Source organism: Tachyglossus aculeatus, chromosome 17 (assembly GCF_015852505.1).
Source record: "Tachyglossus aculeatus isolate mTacAcu1 chromosome 17, mTacAcu1.pri, whole genome shotgun sequence".
NCBI lineage: Eukaryota > Metazoa > Chordata > Mammalia > Monotremata > Tachyglossidae > Tachyglossus > Tachyglossus aculeatus.
Genome location: NC_052082.1, coordinates 45064126 through 45081305, shown reverse-complemented (window position 1 = coordinate 45081305; position 17180 = coordinate 45064126).

Sequence of the window (17180 nt, the reverse complement as noted above, 5' to 3'; positions counted from 1 at the left end):
CATTGTGTGTGGAGGATTTACAGCTAAGCTGTAGTTGCAGAGTACATGTACAGTAATGAAGTTCACTGTGTTTATAAATTGAAAAGGTACCAGGTCTTACAGCATTTTATATCACACCTTTACAGAGTAACATGATGGCAATATATAAGTGATATTGTTAGGTGGTTTAACTTGTAGTGAGAATAAAATGAAAAAAACTCTTACATTTTGTACTATGGTTTAGGGCTGTGACTAATTTTTCAGGTCTTTTCCTGTGCAAAGAAAGTTTGGCAAGAAAGGTTTGCCCCAAAGTTGTTACACAGTCGATGTTTGACATCACTGGCTTTTAACCACCAAGAGTGAAAGATTAGGAAGTTGTATCCAGGGTCTCTTGAAAAGGTGAGATTTTAGCCCAGCTTCAGCCATTTTACAAATAGTTTTTAAGAAAGTCAATCTTGGAATAAGAGGGGTGTGTGTGTGGGGGTGTGTGTGGGGGCTTGGGGGGGTTGTCAGAGAGAGAGAAAGAGAAAGTGCATACGTGTGTATGGGTGAAAGCGCGTGTGTGTGTGTGTGTATGTGCAATCAAACTGTGGTGTAAATAGATTCTCAGTGAATTCTGGTATTCATACTCTATTCCTTTAGAGAGAAACATTTCCCCAAACTCCTTGAACTTGATTCCTTTTGCCTACTTTAATTTATTTAATTTTCTTGGTTTTGGAGGTGGCAGTCCCAGCCACCGCAAAACCGTTTTCCACCACACAGTTCAAATTAAGTTAATTCATATGGCAAGGAGGTTCTCACCTCCCTAAAGAAGGGATTTTATATTTGAGGGGTTTCCACCCCTTCCTTAACTCAACATTACTTGCCTCCCCCCACCCTTTCCAGTCATACGTTGAAACCTTGTTGTTGCCCTCAAGAAGTCTTCACTCCTAAATTAAAAATCTCTTCTTCAGTGGTGTTCACATGAGAGTTCAAATTAGCCTCCCACCAGGGTCACTCGATTACACAAGAAGCCACCTAGCTTACCTATTGTTTCTCAAAAACAATCTGGAAAAATTCCTGTATGTGCACTCACTGTTAATCCTCTACAAGGACAAAATCACTTGTACTTACAAAACTCTTAATTCAGTTTTTGTTTTTGTTTTTGTTTTGGCTGAAACTCATGTTTTGTATATACAAAATATTTACCTGAAATATCACTTTCTTATGAACAATATAACTTCTTTGAATTGTGTATATAAAAATATTAGCAATTCTTGTTTTTTGTATAAAGAAAATGTACAATTGGTGACAAAGGTTTTCAGTCATTTCTTCAGAATAATAGTGCAATCAGGCGGTCAGCATTCTTTGATACTAAAGCTAAGAGATCAGATCCCTGCATTAATTTTTAAATTATGCTAGCTCATTGCAGATTCAGTTGGCATGCTGTTTTCTATAGCTTTTTTAAAAATTTGGCTGAGATTTGAGAGAAAAGACGTGAATCTGGAAGTTTCAGAGTACCGTTTTATTTTAAATTCAGCAGACACTTTTTTTTAACAAGGCAATTTTAATTTCCACTGTTGAAATTACTAACCCAAGATAAACACACCTCGAACTTGGAAAAAGGATATAATAAAGCTTTAAACTCTGACAGTGATTTTTCTACTTGTAGCCATAAGGGAGCCAGCTTCTTTAATGTGGAGATTCAGAAACATAGTGTACACCTCCATTTATGTGGCTTTATTCTCCATATGTGTAAAACGTGCTGGTTAGTATTGATTTTTCCCACGTGTCAAGAGAAACTCAATCTAAATATAATTTAATAGCCACTAGGAAAGGTCAGGAGACCCATTTCAGAAAAAAAAAATATTAATTAATTAAGCCTTTTGTACTTACTGATGCCTGGCATAATTAATATCCATTGCAGGCAATGGACACATTAAAATCACCAGCATCGAAGAAGCAAGCTACCCTATTTGGATTACTTTTAAATCAAACATTTCCTACCTGTTGAATCTGTTTTCTGGATAGCGATTAACAGTCCACTCTTAGGGTGGAATTGACTAATTTATTGAACTGTTTTACCAACAACCCTCAGAGGCAAGTAAGGGCAGTTTTTACATTGTGCAAGTTAAATATTATAGTTTGTACCGGTAGATTTTTTGACAGCTTGAATTGGCAGCCATTTCCACGCTCTTACCTGTTCTCTGTGCAGTTATTCATTTGGGAAACGGGGTTGGAAGTTTAGTATTTTGGCATTTGAAGTGGTAGTTTCGAAAGATCTGCTTCCAGCCATTCAAAAGCATCTAGCCATACTTTTCTTATGCAAGCCATTCAGTTTTCAGGACTGTGAATTAACACTGTATGAATAAATCCCTGTACACCTTATTGTTTGGCCAGAAGGCCACCAAGTGTACTTATATGTAATCCTTAAATTTTAAAGTAGCTGTAATTTTTAAATCTTTCTAAACTTTTCTGAAACCACTAAAATTAAGTTCTTTACTACTACAGATATCCTCCACTGTATTCGTACTCAATTGTCAGTATGGCACAGATTACTGTATTAAAATATTCTCCTTTCGTCTTCATATTTACCTTCTAAGGTAATTTTTTAACTTAATGTGTTACTACGAAGATTTGCAGATCTTTAATCAAGCACTATGTTAATACTGTAATATCAAAATACTATGTTTCATTATTTAAAAATGTTCAAATTGAATAGATTAAAAGGAAGTTTCAAATGCTGTTGCATCATATAATTTGCTACACAACCATCTATGGCATCGCATATCAATCTATTATTACACTTAATGTTTTAAAAAGATAATGCTTTGGTCTGGGTTTCCTCTAATGAAAGTGCTCTTGATTTATATTTTGTATTGGCAAACACAAGAAAAATGAGGTGAATAATTAGCTTTTCGGTTTTACTTAAGATAAGAGCCCAAAATTATGGATCAAATTAAGGGGATATGAATTTTGTATTTTGCTCTTTGGGTGGAGTGTAATTTCATTTTTAGCTGAATTGGATTTGGGACCCAAAATGTTCCTCAGGTTCATGCCACAAAATAGAGTTTTTAAATTAGCTTTAGATTTTAACTAAACCGAATTTGAGGACCTTAATATTACTGGATTTAAATTGCAAATTGTAACATCATTACTGGACGTGTCAGCATCAGACCCTCTCAAAATAGCTGGGTCTGCTAATAAGGGGAGACTTTACGGTCTTATTTAGCAGTGATATTTAATATGGTCCAAATGTTTGTTATTAACATTACAAAAAACAGAAAATAAGGAACAAACACTATTGCTGCCGAATGCCATAAACACTGAGTTGTACAAATTGTGATTGAGGAAATGAAAAAAGGTTTATACTTTTTAAAAAAAAAAAAAACTTCAAATGGAATAAATTATTCATGAAGCCTTCATTGTGGTGTCTCATTCTATTGACGATACTTCCATCTCTAGTGTGTGCATAAAATGTATTCAAAAGCAGCTGTGCTCCTTACGTGTCTTCGTGTAAATGAGAAGCATCCTAGAACCTAATTCGAGTTCTAATGAAGCAGCGTTCACCTCTGAGTGATATTAATTTTAAACCATATGTATATATACACTCTGTGTGGGCGTGTACATGTAAATACACACAAATATAATCCTTTGAGACTGATGATTTTCCTAAAAATACTCCGTTTGAAAAAGGCAGATGCAAACATCTTGTGTAAGTGCGTGATTCCCGTCGTTTAATTTTTTCTTACAAGACAGAAAGCTTCCATTCTTTTTTTGTACCACTGCATCAGTATGGTGAGGCATGAGGAAAGGGGATGTTTCTGAATTACATTTCATGATTAAAATATCAATTTTACCAGAAGCAATCTTTTTTTGAACCGCAGATTTTTTTGAGATGAATAAATGACAGCCGAAATTCTTTCCTGTCAATGAGGTAGTTGCGATGAATTTTTTTGATTAATGCTTCCTCGAAAAGGTTTGTATTGTTGAATTTGAAAAATATGCAATACACGTTGATGCCTCCTTCCATCGTACACCATTTTAATGGGCAATTTGCACTGCTTCTGATTTACTTCTGCACTTCTACCGCAGTACCATCTTCAGATAAATAAAAATGACGGAACACGATATAAAGCTTCCCCTTTTTGTATTCACTGCTTACACAACCTTTCTGCAATTTTTGCTTTCAGGAAGCTAACCAAATCTATGCGAACCCGGACCAAGTTGCCAAATGTAAATGCTTTAATAGCTATGTATAATACTATTGATTGTTGCACTACCGCAGGGACTGCTTTTATTTTGCTTAAACTTCTATGGAAAGTTGTGCATAATTGGAGTAGTGTGGTGAGTGTTTATTGTGTCTTCAACTAAAAGCAATTTTTCAAATCTGCATGAGATTGCAAAATGAAACCACATAAATCTTACTCTATGTGAAAGACTGAAGATTAAAAATAAAGTTAACAGGTGGCAGACTGCTTTAAAGTGTAATGATCTAATTTGAAATGGACATTTTTCTGGAAGTACTTTGAAAGTGGGACTCATTTTCTGCCTAAGACATTGGAGCCAATGTGCTTGCAGTGATTATTGTGTGAGACTGGTGGGGATGGTGAGTTTTTGAAAGCAAATCTGTGTTATCACTTTGTAGGCGTGATGTTATAGGAGGGTGCAGGACCCAATACCCACAGTTAAATTAATAAATAACAATAAATAACTTACTAAATTATCCTAAATGTTTCTTTTTCTGTACCAGTTCTCATTACGTTTTCAAATTTTAAAAAATGCTTCTTTGGTCAGCGGCCAATCTTCGTGGCCATTTCCCTTAGAATGTTTTCCTCTTTTAATGTTTCCTGATTCTGCATAATTTGACATCTGTGATTCAATTTTTTTTTTCTTTTTTATCAAGTGACAACACTGACCGCTTCGGGCTTCCAAGAAATGCAAGCGAAATGGATTATAATGCTACAGATTATCTGAATAATTTTTGACTGGGGTTTTTTAATTACCCATTAGAAATGTTATTAAATCCATAGGATTACAGCGTGGTAGGCTGAAGAGGAAGGTTGGAACCTGAATGAGTGTTGGGTTGAAAGGGAACGGAGTTAGCTACTAGCACGATATCAAGGATAGGTATGTTTTGTAGCCAAGAATTAAACATTTTGCTCCTTTACCTTCAGAACACTATAAAATTTAGTCAATGCTAATTAAACCTTAAATGAATGAAATTCCTAAATACATTTTATGTTTTGCTCTCTGACATCCCTTTACAAAACATACATATGGCAACAACTGTCAGAAATATCCTGCCTTACATCGTACGCCTTTTGTTCATTTGAAAGAAATGTGAATTTATAAGCAATTTTCAGGCTTCTGGGTTATTTTTCTACCTCTAAACCTAAAATTCATGGATCTGTGGACAAAACTTACAATGACTAAAAGTCTCATTTAGGGAAGTAAATTCGCTTATGGCTGCTTTGTTGGTTTAAAATGGGTAACTGGGATTTTAGCCTCTTCCTAGTTCTAAATAAATTTTCTTTTCCTTGTTGCACAACTTGTGAAGTATCTTTTCTTTGAATCAGGCTTCTGAAGAAGCCAATTGATGTGTGAGTTTGAAAGGGACCAAAATGGCTGGCAAGTTTCATGCCAATAAGGATGTAACCAATGTAGAGTTGTTACACTCCTATTTTTATCGTTTGATCTTAGTACCCCATGGGTTAAAGAGATAAAATATTCTATTATCTCCATGGACCTATGTCGTGAAACTATACTAGGAACATTCAGGTCGGAGAGAGGAATAATATGACCACAGATTCTTCTTACTAAGGTATTAGGACTGTTTTTTCCTTCAGGTTTGGGATCTTTTTCAGGTGGAACAAATAATTTGACAGGTTGGGGCCTCCAGTTTAAGCCACTCCTGGTTACCAAATGGGCAAATGTTTTCTTTTTAAAGGTTCCAACCTATTAAACTAATAGGCTGCTTCGATTACTTAAGTGAAATGTGGAAAACACCATTAATCAAGATGCCTATTGGAAGGACTTCAGGAAGTTTTGTAAGTGAGAATCAATACACTAAAATCCCTTCTCCCAAGAAATCTTCCCTGACTAAATCCTCATTTCTCCCAATCGCCCACCCTTCCATGTCACCTTGACACTTGGATCTGAATCGCCCCAAGCATGATCTTCATCCCATTTTTAGCCACACGTATCAGATTTTCCCTGTCTGTATTTAAGTATTCATCACCCCTTGTAGCTTGTGAGCTCTTCACTTGGTATAGTGCTCTGTACATAGTAAGCCCTCAATAAATACCACTGTTTTACTGAATCAAATGATGTTTTTGTAACATCAGTGCAGTCCCAGATCTTTCACAAGCGTCTCACGGCGTAGTTACGGTACCAGACCGTTTGCCGGGGCCAAGGCCGATTGTTTGAGAGGGAGGTTGTAGTAGTAAATTAAACAACCCTCAAGGCCAAGCCAACATTTGCAGAGAGAGCCCAATCTCAGTTCGCGGGACTAAGCAATTTTGAACTTTGAATCTTTTAAAGGTCATATGGGCCACAGAGTACAGTCTGAATAGACTCTGGCTCTATACATTGGCTCCGTAAATCTAAACATCTAAAATATAAATGTCACTAATGTCTGCCCTGGCATTTATCAATGAGAAGCAGCATGGTGTAATGAGTAGAGCCTGGGCCTTGGAATCAGAAGGTCATGGGTTCTAAGTCCTGTTCTGCCACGTGGCTGCTGTGACACCTTGGGCAAGTCACTTCTCTTTGCCTCAGTTACCCCGTCTGTAAAATGGAGATGGAGACTGAGCCCCACGTGGGACAGGGACTGATGTGCTTCTACCCACTCTAGCACTTAGTAGAGTGCCTGGCACAAATACCATAATTATTACTATTATTACCAAATGCAGCCATTAAAAATATGGTACCCATTTGTGGATTTCTATGTAGCCACCATGTCTACTGTTGCCGCCTCTGTCACTTTAAGTATGATGGCTTGGTTTATAGCCATTGTCCATAAAGGTAAATAGCCTCCCCTTTAAAAAGATAAACTGAGAGGGAGAATGTGGTGGACGGGCATAGAGACCCAACTTTCATCACTACAACCCGAGCTACCGTGGCATCAGCATGCTGACTCTGATCATGGCTCAGTGGTAAGAGCAGGGACTTCGGAGTCAGAGGTCACGGGTTCAAATTCCGGCTCTGCCAGTTGTCAGCTGTGTGACTTTGGGCAAGTCACTTCACTTCTCTGGGCCTCAGTTACCTCATCTGTAAAATGGGGATTAAGACCGTGAGCCCCCCGCGGGACAACGGGATCACCTTGTATCTACCCCAGCGCTTAGAACAGTGCTTTGCACATAGTAAGCGCTTAATAAATGCCATTATTATTATTATTATTATTATTATTATTATTCGCAACATTTTTACTTTTCCAAACCCTAGTCCTCTGCCTCAATTCTGCCATCCTGGGGGTCTTCAGAACAGACCCCCCCCCCTCACCCTTACCGGGCAGCAGGATAAGAGCAGCATGGACCTCCCGGGATTCTCTTCCAATAAGCTGCCAGTGATTTGTATTCCTGGCAAATGAATAATGAGGTGTAGAGAAATGCAAGTTGATAGATAAAACTCAGTCCCGAAGTACTAAATTTATATATTTCAATTATACAAATTACATAAATAAGTTTATATAATTTATATACTTTCATATTTGCCCCAAATTTATCAAATAACTATCCTCCACTCCCAAGAGATAGTCACTGGGATTTCAAAGAGTGAGACCCCGGCCAAAGGAAAAAATGTGTTAAAATGTCTGTGATTGAGATTACCTGTTCCTTGAGGGGAAAAAAAAAACTGTTGCTATCTTGTAAAACAGAAAATAAATGGTTTCTATTAACACATTTTGGGATATCAGCTTAACAGGTGGTAAGGTTATGCTCCTGAAAAATATCGTTCTTGTAAAATCAATCCCATGAAAGGTATTTCTAGACTCAATTATTGGACCCCAAGTTTCCACTTAGATCAATTATACAAATTAAATAAGTTTATATAATTTATATACTTTCATTTTTGCCCCAAATTTATCAAATAACTATCCTCCACTCCCAAGAGATAGTCACTGGGATTTCAAAGAGCGAGGCCCCGGCCAAAGGAAAAATGTGTTAAAATGTCTGTGATTGAGATTACCCATTCCTTGAGGGGGGGAAAAAAAACCTGTTGCTATCTTGTAAAACAGTCAGAAAATAAATGGTTTCTATTAACACATTTTGGGATATCAGCTTAACAGGTGGTAAGGTTATGCTCCTGAAAAATATCGTTCTTGTAAAATCAATCCCATGAAAGGTATTTCTAGACTCAGTTATTGGACCCCAATGAATTGCTTTACTTTGTGTCCATTGCAAAAGTGTAAATGCTGTCAATTTTGCACGGTGCTAATGCTTTCTTTTTTTTCTCATGTTTTGTACAAATGGTAATGCCTTTACCCAACACTGGTTAGATACAGGATGCATTTCTTATTTTCTTTCCTTTTCTTCCCCTTCCTTCCTCTCCCCTCATCCCCCTCTCCATCCCCCCATCTTACCTCCTTCCCTTCCCCACAGCACCTGTATATATGTATATATGTTTGTACATATTTATTACTCTATTTATTTATTTATTTATTTTACTTGTACATATCTATTCTATTTACTTTATTTTGTTAGTATGTTTGGTTTTGTTCTCTGTCTCCCCCTTTTAGACTGTGAGCCCACTGTTGGGTAGGGACTGTCTCTATGTGTTGCCAATTTGTACTTCCCAAGCGCTTAGTACAGTGCTCTGCACATAGTAAGCGCTCAATAAATACGATTGATGATCTGTTCTCCCTTTCTGTGTTTTGCCCTGGTGGTCTCACTCTGCCGCACCTCCAGTCTCCGGTACACCCGCCTCTCTCTTCCTTGTTAAATATTTTTGTCTCAGTCATTATATTTAAGGCCACATCTGTGCCAGTTTGTGGTAGTTCTGTCAATCGATATTATTTCATTCAATTATTCATTCAATTCATTCATTTATTGAGCACTTACAGTGTACAGAGCACTATACTAAGCAATAAATGGGCACGTTCCCTGCCCACAACGAGCTTACAGTCTTTTCTGAGTGCCTACTGTGTGCACAGCACTCTACTAAGATTTTTGGATTGTATACAATCGTTATTTATTGAGTGCTTCCTGTGTGCTGAGCACTGTACTGAGCACTTGGGAGCGAAATGAGAGGCTCAGGGCTCCAGTGACTCCACTCTTAGGCCCCAGCACTTAGTATAGCATCTGGCACATCGTAAGCGCTGAAAAAAAAATATTTAATTATTTATTAATTAAATGCCCCACCCCCAAATGATGAGAAAACTCTGCCAGTAGTAGGGAAGCAGCGGGGCTCAGTGGAAAGAGCCTAGGCTTTGGAGTCAGAGGTCACGGGTTCAAATCCCAGCTCTGCCAATTCTATTTATTTTATTTTGTTAGTATGTTTGGTTTTGTCCTCTGTCTCCCCCTTTTAGACTGTGAGCCCACTGTTGGGTAGGGACTGTCTCTAGATGTTGCCAATTTGTACTTCCCAAGCACTTAGTCCAGTGCTCTGCACATAGTAAGCGCTCAATAAATACGATTGATGATGATGATGATTACTCTATTTATTTACTTATTTTACTTGTACATACCTATTCCATTTATTTTATTTTGTTAGTATGTTTGGTTTTGTTCTCTGTCTCCCCCTTTTAGACTGTGAGCCCACTGTTGGGTAGGGACTGTCTCTAGATGTTGCCAATTTGTACTTCCCAAGCGCTTAGTACAGTGCTCTGCACATAGTAAGCGCTCAATAAATACGATTGATGATGATGATGATGTATTTACTTATTTATTTATTTGTTTATTTAGTTATTTAGTTATTTAGTTAGTATGTTTAGTTTTGTTCGTATGTTTGGTTTTGTTCTCTGTCTCCCCCATTTAGACTGTGAGCCCACTGTTGGGTAGGGACCGTCTCTCGATGTGGCCAACTTGGACTTCCCAAGCGCTTAGTCCAGTGCTCTGCACACAGTAAGCGCTCAATAAATACGATTGAACGAATGAATGAATAATTAGTACACTTCGTACGCTGTAAGCGCTTCATAAATGTCATTATTATTATCGTAATATTATTATTTTTAGACTGAGCCCACTGTTGGGTAGGGACTGTCTCTATAGGTTGCCAACTTGTACTTCCCAAGCGCTTAGTACAGTGCTCTGCACACAGTAAGCGCTCAATAAATACGATTGATGATGATGATGATAAATAATAGTAATGGTATTTATTAAGCACTTACTATGTGCAAAGCACTGTTCTAAGCGCTGAGGGGGTTCCAAGGTGATCAGGTGGTCCCACAGGGGGCTCACAGTCTTCATCCCCATTTTACAGATGAGGTAACTGAGGCCCAGAGAAGTTAAGTGACTTGCCCAAAGTCCCCCAGCTGACAATTGGCGGAGCCGGGATTTGAACCCATGACCTCTGACTCCAAAGCCTGCGCTCTTTTCCACTGAGCCACGCTGCTTCTCAATAAACGTCATTATAATGAATGTCATTATTATTATAGTAATATTATTATTTTTAGACTGTGAGTCCACTGTTGGGTAGGGACTGTCTCTCTATGTTGCCAACTTGTACTTCCCAGGCGCTTAGCATGGTGCTCTGCGCACAGTAAGCGCTCAATAAATACGATTGATGATGATAAATGTCATTATTATTATCGTAATATTATTTTTAGACTGTGAGCCCACTGTTGGGTAGGGACTGTCTCTCTACGTTGCCAACTTGGACTTCCCAAGCGCTTAGTACAGTGCTGTGCACACAGTAAGCGCTCAATAAATATGATTGATGATAAATGTCATTATTATTATCGTAATATTATTATTTTTAGACAGTGAGCCCACTGTTGGGTAGGGACTGTCTCTCTGTGTTGCCAACTTGTACTTCCCAAGCGCTTAGTACAGTGCTCTGCACACAGTAAGTGCTCAATAAATACGATTGATGATGATGATGATAAATGTCATCATTATTATCATAATATTATTATTTTTAGACTGTGAGCCCACTGTTGGGTAGGGACTGTATCTCTGTGTTGCTAACTTGTACTTCCCAAGCGCTTAGTACAGTGCTCTGCACACAGTAAGCGCTCAATAAATACGATTGATGATGGTGATGATAAATGTCCTCATTATTATCGTAATATTATCATTTTTAGACTGTGAGCCCACTGTTGGGTAGGGACTGTCTCTCTGTGTTGCCAACTTGGACTTCCCAAGCGCTTAGCACAGTGCTCTGCACACAGTGAGCGCTCAATAAATACGATTGATGATGATAAATGTCATTATTATTATCGTAATACTATTATTTTTAGACTGTGAGCCCACTGTTGGGTAGGGACTGTCTCTCCAGGTTGCCAACTTGTACTTCCCAGGCGCTTAGTAGAGTGCTCTGCACACAGTAAGCGCTCAATAAAGACGACTGATGATGATGATGATCATCAGGAGGCCTTCCCAGACTGAGCCCCTTCCTTCCTCTCCCCCTCGTCCCCCTCTCCATCCCCCCATCTTACCTCCTTCCCTTCCCCACAACACCTGTATATATGGATGTATGTTTGTACATATTTATTACTCTATTTACTTATTTTACTTGTACATATCTATTCTATTTATTTTATTTTGTTAGTATGTTTGGTTTTGTTCTCTGTCTCCCCCTTTTAGACTGTGAGCCCACTGCTGGGTAGGGACTGTCTCTATATGTTACCAACTTGTACTTCCCAAGCGCTTAGTCCAGTGCTCTGCACATAGTAAGCGCTCAATAAATACGATTGATGATGATAAATCTCATTATTATTATCGTAATACTATTATTTTTAGACTGTGAGCCCACTGTTGGGTAGGGACTGTCTCTCTATGTTGCCAACTTGGACTTCCCAAGCGCTTAGTAGAGTGCTCTGCACACAGTAAGAGCTCAATAAATACGATTGATGATGATGATAAATGTCATTATTATTATCGCAATATTATTATTTTTAGACTGTGAGCCCACTGTTGGGTAGGCACTGTCTCTCTAGGTTGCCAACTTGGACTTCCCAGGCGCTTATTACAGTGCTCTGCACACAGTAAGCGCTCAATAAATATCATCATCAATCGTATTTATTGAGCGCTTACTATGTGCAGGGCACTGTACTAAGCGCTTAAATAAATATGATGATGATGATTACCCATCCCTCCTTCCCTCAGCCGAGGGACAGGCCTCAGCTGAAGCCCCGCCCCCTCGGGGAGGAGGTGCGCGCGCACAGAGCGCTGGCGCGCATGCGCCCCACGGCTCCTCCCCCCTCCCCTCCCCAACCTCACACACAAGTACGGTGGCCGAACGGAGCCAGTAGCCGCGGATGAATGAAGGTGCGGAGCTCGACCCATCCCGGCCCATCCCAATCCATCCTGGCCCATCCAGGCCCATCCTGGCCCATCCCGGCCTATCCCGGCCCATCCCGGCCTTCCCGTTCCCGGCGCGTTTGGTTTGGGGCTCCCGGAGTCCGGGACGGGATCCGGGGCCGCGGGATGAGGGAGCGGCCCATCGGTTCCCATCGCCGCCGCCTTCTCGGAGGCCGAGACCTCCATTCATTCATCCATCCATTCAATCCTATTTATTGAGCGCTTACCGGGTGCCCAGCACTGTACTAAGCGCTTGGGAAGTACAAGCTGGCAACAGCGGGCTCCCAGTCTAGTATTATTACTCTATTTATTTTATTTTGTTAGTATGTTTGGTTTTGTCTCCCCCTTTTAGACTGTGAGCCCACTGTTGGGTAGGGACTGTCTCTCTGTGTTGCCAACTTGGACTTTAAAATGGGGATTAAGACTGTGACAATTTATTGTATTCCCCCCCGCAGCGCTTAGAACAGTGCTCTGCACACAGTAAGCGCCCAATAAATACGAGTGATTGATTGCTAGAAGTCCCACCAACAGCGGGCCTCCAGTGCCTTTAATTCTGTTTTTTCTTTTGACACCTGTCTACATGCTTTGTAGTGTTGTCTGTCTTCTCCTGATAATAATGGTATTTGTTAAGTGCTTACTATAATAATAATAATAATAATGATGGCATTTGTTGAGCGCTTACTATGTGCAAAGCACTGTTCTAAGCTCTTCCCCACAGCACCTGTATATATGTGTATATTTATTACTCTATTCATTTATTTATTTTACTTGTACCTACCTATTCTATTTATTTTATTTTGTTAGTATGTTTGGTTTTGTCTCCCCCTGTTAGACTGTGAGCCCGCTGTTGGGTAGGGACTGTCTCTCTATGTTGCCAACTTGGACTTTAAAATGGGGATTGACTGACAATTTATTGTATTCCCCCCCGCAGCGCTTAGAACAGTGCTCTGCACACAGTAAGCGCCCAATAAATACGAGTGATTGATTGCTAGAAGTCCCACCAACAGCGGGCCTCCAGTGCCTTTAATTCTGTTTCTTCTTTTGACACCTGTCTACATGCTTTGTTGTGTTGTCTGTCTCCTCCTTCTAATAATAATGGTATTTGTTAAGTGCTTTGGTATTTAAGTGCTTACTATAATAATAATAATAACGACGGCATTTGTTGAGCGCTTACTATGTGCAAAGCACTGTTCTAAGCCCTTCCCCACAGCACCTGTATATATGTATATATGTTTGTACATATTTATTACTCCATTTATTTATTTATTTTACTAGTACCTACCTATTCTATTTATTTTATTTTGTTAGTATGTTTGGTTTTGTTCTGTCTCCCCCTTCTAGACTGTGAGCCCACTGCTGGGTAGGGACAGTCTCTATATGTTGCCAGCTTGTACTTCCCAAGCGCTTAGTACAGTGCTCTGCATACAGTAAGCGCTCAATAAATAGGAGTGATTGATTGATAGAAGTCCCGCCAGCAGCGGGCCTCAGTGCCTTTAATTCTGTTTTTTCTTTTGACACCTGTCTACATGCTTTGTAGTGTTGTCTGTCTTCTCCTAATAATAATGGTATTTGTTAAGTGCTTACTATAATAATAATAATAATAATAATGATGGCATTTGTTGAGCGCTTACTATGTGCAAAGCACTGTTCTAAGCTCTTCCCCACAGCACCTGTATATATGTGTATATTTATTACTCTATTCATTTATTTATTTATTTTACTTGTACCTACCTATTCTATTTATTTTATTTTGTTAGTATGTTTGGTTTTGTCTCCCCCTTTTAGACTGTGAGCCCGCTGTTGGGTAGGGACTGTCTCTCTATGTTGCCAACTTGGACATTAAAGTGGGGATTAAGACTGTGACAACTTATTGTATTCCCCCCCCCCGCAGCGCTTAGAACAGTGCTCTGCACACAGTAAGCGCTCAATAAATAGGAGTGATTGACTGATAGAAGTCCCACCAACAGCGGGCCTCAGTGCCTTTAATTCTGTTTCTTCTTTTGACACCTGTCTACATGCTTTGTAGTGTTGTCTGTCTTCTCCTTCTAATAATAATGGTATTTGTTAAGTGCTTACTCTAATAATAATAATAATAATGATGGCATTTGTTGAGCGCTTACTATGTACAAAGCACCGTTCTAAGCCCTTCCCCACAGCACCTGTATATATGTGCATATTTATTACTCTATTCATTTATTTATTTTACTTGTATATATCCATTCTATTTATTTTATTTTGTTAGTATGTTTGGTTTTGCTCTCCATCTCCCCCTTTTAGACTGTGAGCCCGCTGTTGGGTAGGGACTGTCTCTCTGTGTTGCCAGCTTGTACTTTAAAATGGGGATTAAGACTGTGACAACTTGATCCCATTGTATTCCCCCCCGCAGCGCTTAGAACAGTGCTCTGCACACAATAAGCGCTCAGTAAATACGAGTGATTGATAGAAGTCCCGTCAGCAGCGGGCCTCCGTGCCTTTAATTCCGTTTTTTCTTTTGGCACCTGTCTACATGCTTTGTAGTGTTGTCTGTTTTCTCCTTCTAATAATAATGGCATTTGTTAAGTGCTTACTATAATAATAATAATAATAATAATGGCATTTGTTGAGCACTTACTATGTGCAAAGCACTGTTCTAAGCCCTTCCCCACAGCACCTGTATATATGTGCATATTTATTACTCTATTATTTATTTATTTTACTTGTATATATCTATTCTATTTATTTTATTTTGTTAGTATGTTTGGTTTTGCTCTCCATCTCCCCCTTTTAGACTGTGAGCCCACTGTTGGGTAGGGACTGTCTCTCTATGTTGCCAACTTGGACTTTAAAATGGGGATTAAGACTGTGACAACTTGATCCCATTGTATTCCCCCCCCCCCCCCGCAGCGCTTAGAACAGTGCTCTGCACACAGTAAGCGCTCAATAAATACGAGTGATTGATTGATAGAAGTCCCGCCAGCAGCGGGCCTCAGTGCTTTTAATTCCGTTTCTTCTTTCGACACCTGTCTACATGCTTTGTAGTGTTGTCTGTCTTCTCCTTCTAATAATAATGGTATTTGTTAAGTGCTTACTATAATAATACTAATAATGATGGCATTTGTTGAGCACTTACTATGTGCAAAGCACTGTTCTAAGCTCTTCCCCACAGCACCTGTATATATGTGTATATTTATTACTCTATTCATTTATTTATTTATTTTACCTGTACCTACCTATTCTATTTATTTTGTTAGTATGTTTGGTTTTGTCTCCCCCTTTTAGACTGTGAGCCCACTGTTGGGTAGAGACTGTCTCTGTGTTGCCAACTTGGACTTTAAAATGGGGATTAAGACTGTGACAACTTGATCCCCCGCAGCGCTTAAAACAGTGCTCTGCACACAGTAAGCGCTCAATAAATAGGAGTGATTGATTGATAGAAGTCCCGCCAGCAGCGGGCCTCAGTGCCTTTAATTCTGTTTTTTCTTTTGACACCTGGCTACATGCTTTGTAGTGTTGTCTGTCTCCTCCTTCTAATAATAATGGTATTTGTTAAGTGCTTACTAGAATAATAATAACGACGGCATTTGTTGAGCGCTTACTATGTGCAAAGCACTGTTCTAAGCCCTTCCTCACAGCACCTGTATATATGTATATATGTTTGTGCATATTCATTACTCTATTCATTTATTTATTTATTTTACTTGTACCTATCTATTCTATTTATTTTATTTTGTTAATATATTTGGTTTTGTTCTCCGTCTACCCCTTTTAGACTGTGAGCCCACTGTTGGGTAGGGACTGTCTCTCTGTGTTGCCAGCTTGTCCTTTAAAATGGGGATTAAGACTGTGACAACTTGATCCCATTGTATTCCCCCCGGCAGCACTTAGAACAGTGCTCTGCACACAGTAAGCGCTCAATAAATACAATTGATTGATTGATAGAAGTCCCGCCAGCAGCAGGCCTCAGTGCCTTTAATTCTGTTTCTTTTTTGACACCTGTCTACATGCTTTGTAGGGTTGTCTGTCTTTTCATTCTAATAATAATGGTATTTGTTAAGTGCTTACTATAATAATAATAACGACGGCATTTGTTGAGCGCTTACTGTGTGCAAAGCACTGTTCTAAGCCCTTCCCCACAGCACCTGTATATATGTTTGTACATATCTATTACTCTATTTATTTTACTTGTGTATATCTATTCTATTTATTTTATTTTGTTAGTATGTTTGGTTTTGCTCTCCATCACCCCCTTTTAGACTGTGAGCCCGCTGTTGGGTAGGGACTGTCTCTCTGTGTTGCCAGCTTGTACTTTAAAGTGGGGATTAAGACGGTGACAACTTGATCCCATTGTATTCCCCCCCCACAGCGCTTAGAACAGAGCTTTGCACACAGTAAGCGCTCAATAAATACGAGTGATTGATTGATAGAAGTCCTGCCAGCAGCGGGCCTCAGTGCCTTTAATTCAGTTTCTTCTTTTGACACCTGTCTACATGCTTTGTAGTGTTGTCTGTCTCCTCCTTCTAATAATAATGGTATTTGTTAAGTGCTTACTATAATAATAACAATAACGACGGCATTTGTTGAGCGCTTACTATGTGCAAAGCACTGTTGTAAGCCCTTCCCCACAGCACCTGTATATATGTATATATGTTTGTGCATATTTATTACTCCATTTATTTATTTATTTTACTTGTATATATCTATTCTATTTATTTTATTTTGTTAGTGTGTTTGGTTTTGTTCTCTGTCTCCCCCTTTTAGACTGTGAGCCCACTGTTGGGTAGG